This window comes from Zalophus californianus, chromosome 17 (genome assembly GCF_009762305.2).
Source record: "Zalophus californianus isolate mZalCal1 chromosome 17, mZalCal1.pri.v2, whole genome shotgun sequence".
In the NCBI taxonomy this organism is placed as follows: domain Eukaryota; kingdom Metazoa; phylum Chordata; class Mammalia; order Carnivora; family Otariidae; genus Zalophus; species Zalophus californianus.
Window position 1 is genome coordinate 15,156,851 of NC_045611.1, and position 18,725 is coordinate 15,175,575.

Consider the following 18,725-nt stretch of genomic DNA (forward strand, 5'->3'; position numbering starts at 1 on the left):
TGGGTGAATCGCCTAAGTTCACAGGGCCTTGGCAACTGACCATGAACCCAGGAAAGGCCCTGGGTCTGGACAAACGACCTCTGAGATCGTGAAGAGGGTCAAAGGAGCACATACGAGAACAGGGCAAACTGAAAACGCAAATAAACGTTGGTATTATTCCGGCCACCAAAGCCCTTAAGCTCCAGAAATTTTCAATTTTCTGTTCAAGAGGCACTGTACCATCCTTGCCTTCCACTTAACTGTGACTACTTATTCATAGGTTCTTCTACTTTTCCTAAGCCCCTAAATGTAGCTAATTATTTGTGTGGGTAATTACCAGTCCAACTAGACGTGGCTTCCGTACGGGCAGGGGCTGTGGCTTATCATCTTCAGTAACCCCGTGTGTGCAGGCCACTGACCGCCACCTAGCAGGTTCCCAACAAAGGGTGAGAATCTACAATCCATGCAGTTACCCATTCATTCTCAAGTACCAATGTGCTAACAACGATCATCAACTCTCTGTGGAAAGAGACCAAGCTCATAACAACATTCATAACCGGCTGTGAGTATACAAGAGCGGTGGGGGCTCACGTCGGCCCCCCACCCTCATCCCCCCATGCAGAAACGGTCCCAGCTTCTCACATGAAGAGGCGCGGCCCTCCGTGAAAAGCAAACCACAGTCACTGTGGCAGTTTCACCTGGTAAACCTAAGCTGCTAGGTGCTAGAGACAATTTCTGGCCTCAGAGTTAAGTTTACTTTATTGATAATAATCAGCCAGATACAGACTGGTTTAACCAGTATTCTGGATGCCGGATCACAAGAAAGACACACTGAAAAGCAACTTAGAGTCAATCTCGTTTTGCTAGCCCTCTAGTTATTACTACTGACAACTGGTACGGTGAACCCTTGACCTTCTGACTGGTAAAAACCATTCCTGGTTGCCAAGAAAGCCTCCCCACCTCTCTCTGTGCCTGAGCGCACGATCCGGTGCTCTTGAAAGAGAACAGTAGGGCCCTGCTCATAAAGGGATGCTCCCAAACCAACCTGGGAAAGAAAATCACCACCATAAACCTAACTTTGCTTTATATAAAGGCATACCTTCTTCACAAACGGGTTCCCTGTGAAACTGCTCTACAGCTCCCATCGATGATGGTGGGATAAGGTCTTAACACCACTGAAGAATTAAAATTAAATGGGGCTGTCTTGCCCGTGGGCTTGGAACGACTGGACTGAGAGGGTCCAGAGGTCCATTTGAGCAAGAGTCGTCTTCCCCTAAAGGTCCCTCCATTGGGTAAGAGTTCTTTACCCGGGAGCCCCGGCCCGGGCTTGCCATGGAGAGGCCCCCCAGCCCCTGCACATCTAATGGCACTTGTGCCTCCCCAAGAATGTGGGGCGACTCGTTTCTCCTGGCCGTGGCATCTGTCCCATCACTTTACAGTCACAACGTGGCCGGAGGGACACAGACTGACAAATTCCCGTCCAGGGTAGGTGAATGTGAAACGCAAACACAGATGGTCTCCTGCAGCGTACGTCACAGGAATCCCGACCAAGAACGACAATGAGCACATCTTGGGGTCTCCCTTGTGCAGGCCATCCTTCATGGGATGGGCCATGGGAGCCACACAGTCGGTGGTGCGTGAGACTCTTCATTCTCAAGGTTGAGTTCGAGCCCCGCACTGGGTATAGAGATTACTTAAAAAATAACATCTTTGAAATGGGAGTCACATTCATAATCTTAAAATTTCTTAGTAGCCTGTATGTTAACTAAGTTGAATTTAAATAAAACATTTTTTAAAAAACTTAAGCAAGGAAAAAAATGTCTTAGTAGCGACATTAAAGTGGGGGGGAACAGGTGAAATTATAATTTTTTGAAATGTAATCCAATATGGCTAAAATCTTTCAAATGTGATCCATCTCAAATGCATTAGGATATTTCCCCCTTGTTTTCATACTAAGCCCTGGATACCTGGTGTGTGTTCCCCTTACAGCACAGCTCAATGTGGACCAGCCACGTTTTAGGTGCCCGGCAGCCACACGTGGCTGGTGGCTACCAAATGACAGCGACCTAAGGCCCTAGCCTCCTCTGCTGATGAGAACCTAAAACAGAACTCTACTCTGGGCTCGCTGTAATAATTCATGCTTGTTTTTCCCCACTCACAGACTTCACAGAACCCACCCCTACTTCAAGATTCTTTCCCACGGCATTTACAATTATATTTGGGTGACATGTCAAGAAGTTAAGCTGGCTGGGCCTGGAACGAACAGATTTTCAAGGAATCCTGTGCAACTTATCTGGTCAATCAGATCTTCTCTCCAGGGCTCGTCCACCACTCAATTAGACCCCTGGGGTTTCTTAATTTAAAATCCTCACAACCCTCTAACTTGAACATTCACAATGGTATGTAGTTAACTCTGTGGCGGCCACATCAGGTCTCTGTGTTGGTGTGTTCTCAACTGTAACAGACTCCATTCTGAACACAAGATCACACTGAGAATGATTTCTGCCCTGGTCCCACAAGATGCCCATATCCTACAGACACAAAGTTACAGAGAATCATCCACCAAGACTGCGCCTGTGGGATCCTAAGACACAGAAGGACTCGGGATGAACCCACCACTTTGGGAGTTGCTATAAACAGAAGAAAAAATGTTTCCATGGAAGATAAAATGTTGGGGCAAGGTTCTCAGCTGAGCCCACCAGACACATCATCCCAGCAGCTACTCCCACGTCAGCCCCTTTCCATGCATGGACATCGGCCCTCTCCAGAGGAGTACAGGATTTGCTCTAGAAAGTGACACTCAAATACCAGATAATGCTGCAGGCTCATCCATCCAGATCAGCTCAAAGAGCAGTACAGCCAAGGGGAAACTAAAACTAAAATGAATAGAAAGCAGTCCCGAGTCCTGCCTTAGGCAAGAGAAAGGGCGTGCATGGCCTGCAAGAGAGAACTGAACCGGCTGAGGCCACGATTTTTGCTCCTGGAGCCCCCAGGGCCCAGGCCTGGCTCCTGAGCCTGGAAATGCAGAGGGCCACATTCCAACAGGTGGACAGCTGCCCGCCTGAAGTATCCTGGGCAGGGAGAAAAAGGGAAACCACCCTCTGTTGATGCTGTTTGCTGGCATCCTCCCATCCCCGAGGGTCCCTCGACCTGTCCCCAAGGCAACAAACAGGGAGATGAGCAGGAGCAAAGAGCACGTGGAGAGAGGAAGGAAGGAGGCGGCTCTTCTTGGCAAGCCGATGGGTGTGAGCGGTGAGCATTAATTAAAAAGCCATCCGGGAACAATGGTCTTTTCATATTTGGAGCCTGTTCTGCACAAAGCTCGGCTTGTTCTAGGGGGAGGTCGCTGCTTTTAATTTTTTTCTTACTCATTTCCGAGGGTTGTGGCAATGTCTGGCACCCGGCTCTCTCCAGTGGAGTGTCCCCAACCAGAGGCTGTACCGGGCAGACCTCCTGGACTTCACAGGTGGTGGCATTCAGAGACCAAAAGGGGAGCAACTTCGGGAGGCTGTGCCGTTTCAACCCGCAGGCTCCCAAAGAGCTCCCGGGCGTTTCCCTAAATAGCTGCCCAACCCACGGAAACACACACTGGACGTTTTCATCGGCCAAACGCCCATTTCCCTCTCAAATTATGCTAGACAAGCCACACCCAGCAGACACAGGCCGAGGAGCTGGGCGTCTAACAGGCCGGCCAACACACCCCCCAAGCCTTCACCAGAGACGCTGTGGGGGCACGAGACGGTGGGATGAGACCCTCCCCAGCCTCCAGCCCGCTCCTGCAGGCTTCGCTCAACCCCGCAGACTGTCCTTAAACCAGGGGCACGGACGGGGGCAGGAGCTAACACCGAGCTTCTAAGAGGTTCCCGACCCGTCAACAAACCACAGCCTCTCCCAGTCCTTACAAACCCTGGTGGGCAGGTCCCTCGGATACCACCTCCTAATATTCACATAGTGGTGTAATTCCCTCCCCGTCAGTGTGGGCTGTGCAGTGACTCACTTTTAACTGAGAGTCTACGAAGAGAACAAGTCACTTCCGAGATGAGGTTACAAAGAGACTATAAGTTTTGGTTTTCTGCACCCCCTTCCCGTCTCCCTGATGGAGCCTACGTGCCGTGTGGTGTGCCGCTCTAAGGAGAGGCCCACGTGGCAAGGAACTGGGGTCAGCCTCCTGCCAACGAGGAGCACAGGCCCTCCATCCGACAGCCCCAGGAGGAGCTGCATCCTGCCAACGACCATGTGAATGAGCTCAGGTGAGGTCCTTCCCCAGCCGAGACCTCAGGTCAGACTGCAGCCCCGGCCGGTGCCGTCACTGTGCCCTCACTGCGCCCTCATGACAGAGCCTGAGGAGAGGGCCCGGCTCAGTCCCATCCAGAGTCCTAACCCAGAGGAAGTGCGGGATAATAAAGGTCTGTGGTATGAAGCCACTCCGTTTAGGGGTAACTTGTTATGCAGCAAGAGAAAGCTAACACTTGCCCCCTCCGTTTCACAAATGAAAAAAAGGAGAAGGTCTGGGCAAGGATGCGGCAGGGCTGGGATTCTCACTGAGGCCAGACACGCCGGTCACAGCCGCTTTTCCCTTCACCATGCGACCTTAGCCAGCCAGCTTACATTGTGGTCCCCGGAGCTATGAAGTGACGGCACTCGCTGGGCCTCCACGTCGCCACGGATAACACACAGATACCTAAAATGCGTGCCTTAATGGAGTGCCTGGCTGGCTCAGCTGGAAGAGCATGCAACTCTAGATCCTGGGGTCATGAGTTCGAGCCCCACACTGGGTGTAGAGATTATCTCAAAATAAATAAGTAAACTTTTAAAATAAAAAAAGAGAAACACATGCCTTAAAATAAAAAGACATCAGATTCCTTTAGAAGGTCAGATCTCAAAGGAGAGCTGGGAGACAATCTAGTCTAACCTCCTCCTCCTACGGAAAAAGAAACTGAGACCCACAGTCATAAAGTAGCACAGACAGAATTCAAATGCTGGCCCAGATGCCACATGACTCTAGGGATCTGGGAAATTTCAGCTCAAACATGCTGAACATACTTCTGATTTGCTGGCCAAGAAAATCCTCTCGGGAATAACTCTGACCTTTTTTGGCACACCACTGCTCATTAACGTCCTGTGGCGGCCCGTCACCCCCTTGACATTTCACCCTCTAACTTGGCAGCTTCTCCTACACCTGTCCCCCTAAGTCCTTCCGCACAGCGATGGATCACAATAGTAGACAGTGGGCCTCCTGGTTAACGTGAGAATGGAAAATCCTCATTCCCAGCTTACGCTGAGGCACAACCTAAGTTTACTTTGAAATTCTAGGACACACCACGATGAGGACGGAGCATTTCCATCAGGAAACCTAAACTGGGCAGAGGTGTTCCTGAATCTCCAGGATTCCACAAGCTTGCCCATCACGGACTAAGACTTCCATTATTTTTATAAACACACACTCCAGACACTCACAGTATAGATCATAAATATTTAAGACTAACTAGCCTAAGGGCATTTTGTCAAGCATCCTTGCTAATTCTTTTTTTTTTAATTAGGCTCTTGCTAATTCTTGAGATTGAATAATCTCCAAAAGCCTTGTAGAAGTGGCTAGAGACCAATGCTATTCAAGGAATTCTATGCTCTCATCAACTTTTATACATATGTAGATTTTATTATGAAAGTAACAGATGTTCACCATTCAGAGTTCAGAAAACAAAATATTAAGAAGTAACCTGCACTTCTATCACCTGGAAATAACCACTCTGTTAATATTCTGTCCTATGTATCCTTTAGCCTCTCCATATTTTAAAAGTTAAATCGAAGTTCTAGGGTACACACAGCCTCCTTTAATTTAACATCACTGTTTTCCCACATCCATAAACAGGAGACAGGAGTTTTAAACAGCCACATAAGAATCTGCCATACGGATGCACCAAAGTTTAAATCAATCCCCTGTGAGAGATTTAGACTGTTTCCATTTTTCACTCTTATAAATGTCGATAATAAAGTCTTCATTTATAAATTTCTTTTGAACAATTGATGATTTATTATTATTATTATTAATGAAGGGGCTAGGTTACCCATCCTATTCTAGAAATTAAGGAACAATTAGCAAAAAAAACCACACAAAGATCCCTGCCCTTGTGAGGCTAATATTCTAGCAGGGGAGGCAACTGAAGTTACTAAAGGTAAAAGTATTATTTTAGGGGCGCCTGGGTGGCTCAGTTAAGCATCTGACTCTTGATTTCACCTCAGGTCATGATCTCGGGGGTCGTGAGATTGAGCCCCTCATGGGGCTCCCTGCTCAGCGCAGTCTGCTTGTCCCTCCCCCACGGGTGCATCTCCCTCTAATACTATAATAAAATCTTTTAAAAAACACTATATAGTATTTTATTAGGTAACACAGGCTATGGTAAAAAAAAAAAAAGGAAAGGAAAGGCAGGACAGAGTAAGGAGAATCAGGAATTTATAGTGAGAACCTACAAATATAAATACACCTCATTTTAAAGCTTCTGAACACATACTACCAAACTACTCTTCAGGAATGGAACACCAACTTTTCTACCCCTTTACCATAGCAGGGTGTTTGCTTTCTAATAAATTCTTTGTTGGAAAATAAAATACATTCTTGGCAGAAAAAAAAACACAAAAATGCTCAACCTCATTGGTAATCAAGTCAGTTAAAACAAGGAGTTACTTATTTGACTCTTCAAATGGAATGGGCAACCTGAATTTGTCCTTCATATGAGTTATTTATTCATTCATATTTTTCTTACCCATTCATATTCTTTGCTCAATTTTTGTTTTCGTTTTTTTTTTTTTTAAAGATTTTATTTATTTAACAGAGAAAAGTGCACAAGCAGGGGGAGCAGCAGACAGAGGGAGAGGGAGAAGCAGGCTCTCTGCTGAGCAGGGAGCCCGATGTGGGTGGGGCTCGATCCCAGGACCCTGGGGATCATAATCTGAGCCGAAGGCAGACGCTTAACCGACTGAGCCACCCAGGCGCCCTAAGATTTTTATTTTTAAGTAATCTCTATCCCCAACATGGGGCCTGAACTCCCGACCCTGAGGTGGAGTCACGTGCTGCACTGAATAAGCGAGCCAGGTGCCCCACTTCGTTTATTTTTCTACTTTGTGTTATCATTGATTTTAAGAGCTTTTTATATGTTAAGGATATTCAGGACAAACTCTGTCAATTATATGTGCTTTCAACATTTTTTCCTGGTTTGTTCCTATGCCTTTAAATTTTGCTGTGAGTGCCCAGCATACAGAATTTTTTTTTTTTAACGCAGTAAATTGGGTCTTTTCTGTTATGATCTCTTCACTAGAAGAATTAAGTCGAATATCTCTCCCTGCTTCACATTAAGATTAACTTACACTTTCTTGTAGCTTTCATGATCTCAGTTTTCCCTTTACCTCTCTAATTTATCTGGAATTTATGGTAATAGATGCTGTGTGGAACGGCTCTATCTTAATTTTTTCCCTATTTGGTTATCTAAGTATGCTACAACAATTTATTGCATAATAAACAAGATTGTGTAATACTACAGGCCGTAAAGCGCGGTGTCAGAGAACCAATGGTTTTGATGTCAATCAGATCAGTGTTCAAGTCTGAGTGACTCTGGGCAAGTTACTTAAACTCTCTGAACACAAGTGAATGGAACTATTCATAGTGTCTACCTCATACAGTTCTTGCATAGATCAAATGACCTAAGTTCCTGTGAGAGTGTTTAGCATAATACCTGGCACTTCGAAGTACTGAAAAAAAAAAATGTGAGCTTTTATTATTTTAATTCCTCTCACTTATCTGAAATGCTACCTTTACCAAACACATTTCTCTTTGATTCCACTGCATTGAGCGGGCTCTATAATGTTTTGTAACTGAGTTTTCCTGGTATATGAGAAAGCTAATGATTTTTAAAATTTTGCTTTGTAACTTAGAACTCTATGCTTAATTCAATTTAACTGTGTACTGGGTATTCTAGGAAGACAACATGTGCAAATGATTTTTGTTTCTTTTTAACCATTATTTGACTTTGCTTTGTACATTCTGGCCAATTCAATAAGGCAGGAAAAAAGAAATGAGTACCCTGGGCAATCTATTCACCGTTCATCAGTGAGCTCCCAGCTGGTAGTGTTGGGGCTGCCGGTTTCTTCAAATTAATGCAATCTCTTCATAGGTTGGTTTGGCTTTTTTTAATCTAAGCAAACCAGGAATAAGAGTAGAAAATTACCAAATGTCTTTTTTTGATATATATTATGTTTTTCTTTGTTCTACTTAGGTGATGCACTGAAGAATAGACATTCTAATGTTAAGCCCTTCTTACAACTCTGGGATAAACCCTATGTGGTCATGATTCTTTCAAAATGCTACTGAATTCTATCTGCAACTGTTTTATATGGTGTTTTTGCATCTATACTCATGCCTGAGTGAGCTCAGTCCTCAGCCTTTCTGTATCATCTTTATAATGCCATTGGGTTCCCAGAGTTATGCTAGCTTTGTTAAAAAAAAAAAAAAATCAACTGGAACGCTTTATCTCTTTTTCTATGCTCTCAGTTTATTTAGCAGGTAATTATTCTGCCCCCCAAAGTTTAGAAGAACTCACCCATTAAACAGCTTGCATCCAGAGTCCTTTTTGAAAGTACTTTTTTTTTTTTTTAATAAACATTCAGTTTCTTCTCTAGTTCCTTGTTTCAAGTTTCAGACTTCTGAGTCATTTCCCTAGAATAGCCATGTCAACTGAGATTTTCAAAATTGTTGTATTTTAAGTTACTTTATTTTTGCTATAAAATAATTCCTTCAAATATAACTTATAATTTGCTACTCTTTTTATACATCCCATAAACTCATTTTTAGTTTTGTGTATTTGGGTTTTCTCTTTTTTTAATGAGGCATGATAGTGATTTGCTCTATTTCCTTGAGTTGCCCCCCCCCAAATACATAGCTCTCAGATCTACAACTTCAATATTTTTGCCTGTTTTCTAATTCATTAATATTACTTGCATCTCATTAGGCTTGTTTTATTCTTTCGGACTTTGACTTGAATACTTAATTCACTTCATTTTCTCTTATGTAATAACGAAGGGATTTAAAGCTATGAATGTGCCCCTGAGTATAATTTTGGCAATAACCCAGACATTCAGGTATCTACAGTTCTCAATGTTTCCCAATGATTCTGTGGCAGGAATTTCATCTCCTCTTTGACCCGAGTGATTCGGGAGCATATTTTTCAATTTTCAAGTAACTGGATTTCCTTCATGGTTTTAATATTAAGTATTCTATAGAGGATAAAAAACATCTCTGAAAGAAGACGAAGAAACTCTGACAAAGGGGGAAAAATATTTTAGGTAGAAAACACTACTTAAGTAGTGAAAAAAGTATTTTATAATGCTGTGACAGCCCTCTCCAAATATATACCTTCTAGAAGGGATACAAGAGCAGGTGATTCTGGGGAACTGAGTGATTTTGGGGCTCACTGCACAGGAAGAATGGGAGAGGAAATCTCTGTACCTTCTGAAAATTTTATTATGGGCATGTATTGTCTCTTTAAAAATTCATTTAAAAAGCAATGCCATCTCTCAATAAATGGAATTAAACCATCCCAGATAGACTGTGTAACTGTATAACCAAGTAAATTTCCATACTTTCTTTGAGGAAATTTAGAGATTAGTTTCATTGAGCAAGACTTGGCTCCAAAATCATAAACATCTGTGGCTAGAGAAGGGAGGAGGAAAAAATAATTTCTAATTCTGGAACCTCCAAGTTCAGAAGAATTTAAGAGCTTCAAGGAAAAGGAAGTATCCCCCCCCCCCAAAAAAAAAAGTTTCATCAGGTTTCAACCAGACTACCATTTTGAAACCTGAATTCACAAATGTTCAGCTGAGAAGGTGGTAGAATTCCCAGTTTCACCCTCAACGAGCCTTTCCCATCTTAGGAATGCTCTACATTGTGCCTCTTGGTTGTTGCAGACTTCTCCACTCTTACTCAAAATGAGTTGTAATCCCAAACTAATACAATTAACTTGTGATTATAAACATTATGCCACTGTCCTTCCCACCAATTTTGCAATGTCAAGTTTCTTAAAAAAGAAAAAAAAACAAACTCATTATTCTGTTTTCCAATTTACATTGAAGAAATCTGTTTCCCACTTTCTAGTTTCTGCAACTGGGAAATTCTGTATATTCTGTTACCATACAATGAAGGATGCCAGTAAACAGCCCCTGCCTGCGCAGACAACAGATTACACTGTGTATGGAATTCCGAACACTACCAAGCTATGTACTCCTAGGAGTATTGCTAGAGAAATGTGATTTAATGCCTCATCTATTTAAAAAAATATTCCACATGGATGAAAAATTAGTCTACTAGCCTGAATACGGGGAAGATATAAGAAGTAGTCTTCAATATAACACATAACATATATTATATAATACACAATATAAAATGCAATTGCTTAAGATCTAGACCATAGTATATGTTATATGCAAGGATAAGGTGGTAGGAAAGCTTAGGAACTCAGAATGTCGCCAATTACAAGGCATGAGCTCCGGGCTGGCTACCAAAACTGCCCCCGGCACTGGGGCTGGAGGTGACCAAAAGCAGAAGTCACCGCCGTCCTCTGCACCTCGCTTGATCATCTAAGAAACTCTTAAAGGGACAAAGCACCTTGGGACTTTGCTTGAAAGCACCGATGGAAGCGCAGCCCCTTGAGAGAGGAGTACTTAGCAAGGCATTCTGAGAGCTAAGAGGCTGCAGGGCAAAGCATGCCCAACTCTGGGGAAGGAAAGAGCCCCGCTCCCCTTGATGGCCCATGTGCCAAATGGAGTCCCAGACCCACCACCGTGGCCCCTGCTTCGTTCCCCTGTCCTGGTGAACCCCAGAAAGCTCAGCAGCCACTGCTGCTAAAACAAAACACAGATGACAGGAAGACCTCCTGCCCTTTGGCCATTCCCTAGCAAAGGGGAAGTGTAAAAGTGCAGGGGGCAAGACAGGCCAGCCGTACTAATCCCTGTTTTGTCCAGCAGTAATTAATAGTATAATCCACATTTAAGATGCATTAAAGCAAAAATGCTGCGTTATCAGAGTGCTCGGCGCATTGCCCCGAGGCAGAACCTCCCCTGCTGACCTGCAGAACCAGGTCACCTCATCTCAGCCCCCTCCCCTCAGGCGAGTGGACTCTAGACACCCCATCAAAGGACTGAGCTGGCAGCCACAAGTCTCGGCTGGGCCGACGTGCTCCGTGTCCGTCTTCAGAAACAAACCCCCTCCAAGGCCGGACTGTCTGCCACCCAGGCTCTACTCAAACCAAGGAGGCATTCGAATCCAGGGGCTAACACGGAACACTTTAGTATCACAAGTCCCCGGATGGGTTTTTAAGATTGAAGCTAACCACAGGCCCTGCCCCGAAATAATGCTAGGACAGCGCATGGAGAATTAAGGTGCCCTTTAACTCCGTTCGGCGGGCTGCTCTTTTTTGGCGTTCCCGGGGTGTTTCATACAAATGCCAGGGGCACCAGGTGCATTTCTATCACAGAGGAGACGCCAACTGTGGCCTCGCAGGCCCAGGGAGGGGGAAGGCTCTTCTCCACCAGCACTGAAACACTGTCTTTCAGAAAGGAGTGCTATCAGCTCATCAAGCACAAAGCATGTTCAAGCCACAACCAAAGCCAGAGCCACTTCAAACCAATGCACGTGAAGAAGCAGAATCTCCTCAACTATGCTTTGTGGTCACGGCTGACTGAGAACCTGATCTCAGTTCTGCAACACCACCCCCACTCGTGGAACAGGTACGACTAAGAGCAGGCGGGGAGTCTCATGGTCCTGTTCAACCTCATCTCAGCTCCGCCTGCACCGTGACAGGGCCCCACGCCCGTGGCCAACACGTGACGGGGGCCACGAGCGGTGGCAGCAACTGGCCTCCATCCCAAAGTGCTTCTTGGAACCTCTTTTTTTGTCATCTTGGCAAATGGATATGAAAAAAGAGAAATGTGATAAAAATCACTTTTCTCTCGAGTTTTGAGATCCTGGCATGTAGGAGGGCAACCAACTACCTACACTTGTTCCAGAAATCGTGCTTTATGATCCTTACCTAGAACCGCACACATTCCTCCATAACGTTGTTTAATTACTCCGTTGCCGTAAGGGGCAATTCCAGAGTTCAAACTAATACTTCCAGGGGCTGGCCAAGGAATGAAGCATCATTTGCAATTGCACTTCTGGTAGAAAATGTCTCCATGACAGTTCTAGAAACATATCCCCATGCTATGAACATGCTCTCCTCTGAGGCTGCCAGAAGTCATTATCCAGTGACTGGACATACCACCTGGGTACACAGGGACCATTTCTGACAACATGTCACAGACCTGCCACGCAGGCAGGGAAGGCGCGAGGTTGTACAAGGGGCGCAGAGGGGAGGCCACCATCCCACCCACCGTCTCCAACTGCCTGTTTGTACCCTGCAGTTGACCCCTCAAGTGATGTCACTGTCCCCTGAAACTTTGCTCTTACTCTTACGACGCCTGGATTCTTCCTCAAGAAACCTTTATAAACACCTTCTTTCTCCCTCAAGGACTACTCTTGGCGCCTCACTACATTACAATTTATTTGGGGTGGAGAGAGGCTACCAAATTTCCCCTTAAAGCTTTCCCCCTCCTTCCCAAGGAAAACTCCTTTGCCTGAACAGGTGCACTGCTTCACGCTTTCACAGTAACACTCGGTTTAGCTTTGGCTACCCTAGCCACCCAACTCCAGGCCCACGTGGGGCTTTCCTTCTTGGTCAACTGCACTAATTCCTCCACAGGACCCCTGTGCTGACAGTCCCCCAAGATGTCCATGTCCTAATACCAGGAACTTGTGAATGTGTCACCTCATACGGCAAATGAGACTCTGCAGATGGGATCAAGCAAAGGATCTTGCAAAAGAGTGCCAGGTGGGCCTGAGGTCATCACAGGGGTCCCTATAGCTCAAGAGAACTAGATATTAAAAAAAAAAAAAAAAAAGAGGACGCAAGAGAGGGGTCAGAGAGAAATAGACATGGTCATGGGAGCAAGAGGTGGTATAATGGAGAAAGTGATCGTGTGCCAAGGAATATGGGTGGGTGCCAGAATCTAAAAAATGCAAGGAAACGAATTCTCCCCTCCAAGCTTCCAGAAGGAAGGCGGCCTGGCAACACCTTGACTTTAGCCCAGCGAAAGTGATTTCCAAATGCTGGGCTCCAGAACTGTTAGACAATTACTCTAAGTTGCTTTAAGCCACCAAGCTCATGGTAACTTGTTACAGCAGCAATAGGAAATGAGCACGACCCTTCTGGAGAAGAGTGACAACGAGCACATAGAAACGGGAATGTCCCTGAACGCCAGGATGAGCTATCCTCCTTAGGGTCCACACAGCCTCCCCTCAAAGCTCTGTGAGCCAGCTGAATCCTCTCTTTCCCTGTCATCAAAAAATCAGAACCAAAGGTCCTCAATGCCATAAGCAACGTGTGTTTTGTGGGTGGTGCCCAGTGGGATGTCTCAGCGGTAGACAGAAAAACCTCCCACACTCGCCTACTACGTTTGAGATTCACGAATATCTACAATAAGCCATAGGAACAACAGAGAAACAATAAACAAAGAATGTATGTGTACACCATTTTTATTTTATCTAATAGGAGATACTGGACTCAAAAAAAAAAAAAAATCTGTATGGAAGAATCAACAGATCCAGAGCTCCTTTTATCAAATGGACACAGCCAGGCCAAGCCAACCTCGCCCAACCTTGCCCAACGGATCCCACGGGTGGGCCGGCCTGAAGCCTCACCGTGATGCCAGGCAGCCAGCCTGAGGAACTGGAAAACCCGGACCGGTGCCCACTGGGCTCCTGCAGACAAAGAGAGGAGAGGAGGAAAGCTCTGGAAGGTGGTGGCATCTTGCCCACCTCCGTGGTAGCCCGGGGCCATTGGATCTTGCCGGCTCGCCAGCACCTAAGAGGTGTGAGCCAGGCAGCCAACCACATCAGAAGCTGGCTGCCGGCCGGCCCCCAGTTGCCCCACACCTCCACAGGAGCCAGCTTTCCAGGACCAGGTGTTACAAACCACACAGGTACAGGCCACTGTTGACCAGACTCAGCCATGGTGCCTTGAAGAACATCCCAGGTGAAGACTGGCCGGACAGCGAGGGGAAGATGTCCTGCTGCAGAGCAATTAAATGCATCTGTGCTTCACACTGGCCTCTATGCAAAGAACATCCTTCTCACTACGCAGACGAGGATCCTGCCAGGGTCCTCCTCCTTCAGTGTCCAGCAGCTTTCTTTCCATCACGAGTCAGGCCTTCTGTCCTCCGAACCCACCATAACCATACGCCCTTCATTCTCCGGAGCTTACCAACCCTGCATGTTTGTCTACACGCTCCCAGTCTGGCCCGCGTCCTTAACAATAACAATCGGCATGAAGTATCATGGCAGAATGTTCTAGGTAGGGGTAACTAGGACTGCTTAACGTGATCTAAACATGCCATTTCAGTGTGCACGTGCGAAGTGCGACTGTCAACGGGGTGAAGTCGTTAATAAATAAATAGCCCGACCTTCTGCTAAGGGCTCACGTCCAGCCTCCTCCTTGACAAACACGTAACTTGGAACATTCAAAGTCTAGGAGAAGGTGAATTCTGGCCAAACAGGCAGCTAACCCGCCCAGGAGTCCAAATCTTTCTGCTACTTGACCAGTTTCTCTTTACCTACGGCTTCTGACGCCCTCCTCAAAATAAGCCAGCCCTAGAAATAGAATCCCATCTTCCTTAGCGCTTATGACTAATTTATGGCCTTCTCTTAAAGCCCTTGCACCAGAGCCCTGACTACAGTAATTTCCTCTCCTTCTATACGAATGTCCATTTACAGCCACTCTGTAACCTCTGCATGAACCGAGAATATTCTCTGTGCCTCCCACGGATGTGGGATCACGCCCTGGTGAGAGCCGGGTGGCTCTGGAGCAGAGTCTCTCCATTACAGCGGAAGCTCACTTGGGACCCTACCCAAGTGCAGCTGTATCTCCCTAGGGAGTTACGTGAATACTTCCCTTTTGCTTTAATAAGCCTTTCTTTTAAAAAGGCAAAGGAATACCGATGGCCGGGTCGGCGATTAGCATGTAGCATGTAATCTTAAAACATGATTTGGGTTTACTTAACACTCAGATTAAGGGGAGTCGGGGGTCTTAATTTTGTGTTTGTTCAGGGAAGAGAGCATGGGAAGATGTCCCCAGAAAACATCCTCCGTTGGCCACAGGAGGAGGGATACTTAAAAAAGCGGTATCTGAGAGCGCTCCAAGTTTTTTCTAACCCTCCCCCGCCCACCCTAAAGGTTCCCCTGGCCCAGCTACCAAAATCTAACCAATCCCATTCTCCTCTGCCGTACTTCCCTGGGCTCCCTGCCCTCACGTCTAAATACTGCCTCCTCTTCTACAAGGCTAACCCGAGCCTTTCTGGTCGGTGGCACAACCCAACAGCTGACTTCTCCAATCCCAGGGTCCTCGAAGGCAGAGTCCTACACCAAGAGCCTTTCCATCTCAGCACCCTTACAGCCAGAGCCCGTCCGGGGACTTGTCCGTCCGCGCACTCAAATATCCGAGTGGCATGACAGGGACTGTCCTAGGGCCAGGGATGGCGATAAGCAGCGGATCAAAGAGGCCAAGACACCTGCTGCCGGCAGAGTGAGCGCCATGGCAGGCTCTCATGCCACAGGCCCTGCCCCCATCACAGTTCTGCACATCCTCCTCTCGCCCCTCCTTGGACTCTCTTCTGGGAAGGACTTCTCCATTTGAGCTGGAAAATTCTGGGGGTTTTGCGGGGGGGAAGCTGGGAAGACCTACGTTTTCACGGGTTTTGATCTTATAAAAAAATTAACTTTGTGCAATAAATGGCCAGAATTTTCTGTAATTGAAGTTTTTAGGGGCCCCTGAACTAAATGAACCCATGCCTGGTGTATGCTACCAGAGCCTCTTCATCTGGGAAATCTGAAGGAGCTGTTTCGCTTGGAGACTGAAGCCCGTCTCTGTCAATTCTACATGCTGAACTCTGTTGGTCAAATCATTTCCCCGATGGATCCTTGTCGGCCATGATTTTATCCCCAGAGCTCCTCTCATTCTCATTCAAAGGTGATCCTCCCTCAAGAACTCTGTATCCACTTCTGCTGCTGCCCTAGCATCGACACCAGTGTCCGGGCCCACAGAGACTGTGACCAGCTTTCTAAGAACAGGGCCCAGGAGACACAGCAGAACTCCATTCCATCACGTCCCTGTAACTATACTTCCTTCGACGCATCCTGCGGGACTTCTGAGAGCTGTCGCTGGACCTGACAGTAAAACAGCAAGACATCTGGCACTTTCTCATCCAGTCTCCAGACACAGAGTCCTCTGGGGCAAAGACCCTGTGGCCAGTGCATCTTGGGAAGCGGCCCAATGCTGCAGAAGTTGCCAACAGCAAGCGAATGTCTGCTCGCTCTGCTTTATCATCAAGGCCCAGGAAAATGGCCCTCAGGCACAACACTAAGCCCTAGAGGGGCCTTCGAATCTTCTATCACAGCGTGTGTGTGTGTGTGTGTGTGTGTGTGTGTGTGTGTGTGTGTGTGTGTGTGTGTGTGTGTGTGTGTGTGTGTGTGTGTGTGTGTGTGTGTGTGTGTGTGTGTGTGTGTGTGTGTGTGTGGCGTACATATGACTCCATGGTATACAGGCTGCTGCCTCCCTCCCACACCTGTACACACACCCACCCTTCCTAACGCAGCATCCCGGGCCCCTCCCGGCCACACTGCGGTGGGAAGGAGCACCACTTCCCTGTCCAAACCTGAGCTGCCCCTGGGTGGTTGCTCTACATGGCTGACACAGGTACCCTCAGATGACCATTTCTCCTTGTGGAGACCGTCCTGCTCTAAAAGGGCTTGAACCTGGAAAGCGTGAGTCATCAATCCTTGCAGGACACAACTCCTCAATCCAGAATATGAGCCAGTTCCTAGAGAGATTTCTCTGGTCTCTCTTCCCCCACCCCCACCCCCATTACATAATGTGCTTGGCTTACCTACCCCCATGACCTTTCTCTATGGCCTTTTCAAGATCTCTTCTTCCATCTACCCACAACGAAGACTGTTTATTTGTTTAGCCCACTGGTAAGAAAAATGAGAGAGCTGTCCGCCATTCCTAGCAGGGCATAAACACTTAAAAAAAAAATGTGTCCTGTACTGAACCTTTTAACCTTTCAAAAGAAAGGCAGACATTCCATGTGAATTGACTATCACCCTACCATTGCTGAAACACAAAATCCACTTCATCCTGCAACATCTCACATGGATCCTTCACATTCTTGGTCTGGGAGCTGAGCGGGGGGGGGGGGGGGGGGGGGGCGGGATTTACCAAGAACGTGGGAAAGGCCACCGTTACCAGTACACAAGGGACCAGCACCCATCCCTCTACCAAGATACCAGAATACTTCATTGCAAGTTTTTCAAAAATAAATTGAAGGAACCACATCCCAAAAACTGCACACTGGAAGAACACTTTCCTAAGCAATCAAGATCAAATTTCAGATCAGATCAAAGGGAGATTGCCCAGAGAAACTGTGAAGAGAGTGAACACTGCTATCATTCTGTCGAAAAGTCAAGATACGGTTCTGATTTCTGATGGGAAGTTTCAAAACAAAAAGGTCTGCCTCTTAAATTCTGAAAGCAGAACAACCCCCACCCAGCCTGTCAGGACCAAGAAGGACCTCACCATATGGGACAGCTTCTGAAATACACAGAAAATAGGAAATGCAGGACACATGGGACAAACTGCTGTGAAACCAGCGGCCCGGGCTGGACCCATCCTATTGACCTTGGCAGCGCCCGTCAGCTGTGACTCAGCAATGAAGTTATCGAGGCTGAGCTCAAGTGGAACTGATCAGTTCAGACCTCTGGAGCTGAGTTCGACTCCACGATTCTTCAACACCCTATGTGCTTGGATAGGTTTCCATTCAAATATTCACTGGTTTACGGGAAGGGCAGGGAAGTACAAAGCATGGTCACTAGTCTTTGTCTATTCAAATCTAGCTGAAGGGGGAGGGGATTATAAAGCATTAAGTGTAACTGCACCATTAGCACCTGTACAATTATGCACCAGGCAGGAAATATTCTACCTGCTCTCTGCTTCATCCTCCTGATAACCCGGGAGACGGGTACCAGGAGCAATTCTATTTTGCCCACAAGGAAAAGTGGAGACAGAGAGAGTCCAATTTTCCCAAGGTCCCACAGCTAGAAAGTATCAGGGCAAAAATCCAGTCCCTGGTTTTTCTGTGACCAAAGCCTTCGGTAGCACAGGCACCTGAGACGTTCTTAGTTGCGTGGTCCGTATACCTACCAGCCAACAAACTAAGCATGTGCACTGACTGCAGATTTCAAGCATGAAATAGTTCCTGCCGGGGGGGGGGGGGGATGGGGTAACTGGGTGATGGGCATTAAGGAGGGCACTTGATGGAATGAGCACTGGGTGTTATATGCAACTAATGAATCACTAAATTCTACGCCTGAAACTCGTAATACAGTATATGTTGCCTAAATTAAATATAATAAAAAATTTTTTAAAAAAAAGGAAAGAAATAGTTCCTGCCAAGGAGCTCAATTCAACCTGTGCCTCTTCTCTACACGTTCTTATTAGGGAGATACCTGGCCACGTCAGGAGGAGGTGTGCAGCCCATTCCCTCCCTTTGTACAGGCCCTCAAACGTCAAGCCCCCAGCATGCACACAGACGGTTCTCCCTTGGTCTGGATC

General features: G+C 46.6%; 1 protein-coding gene across 2 annotated transcripts in view; it reads right to left on the reverse strand.

Annotated features, from left to right (window-relative positions):
- ZFHX3 (zinc finger homeobox 3) overlaps nucleotides 1-18,725 on the reverse strand; it is a 233,148-nt gene that overhangs the window by 188,018 nt on the left and 26,405 nt on the right. The gene's annotated exons all lie outside the window — the stretch shown is intronic.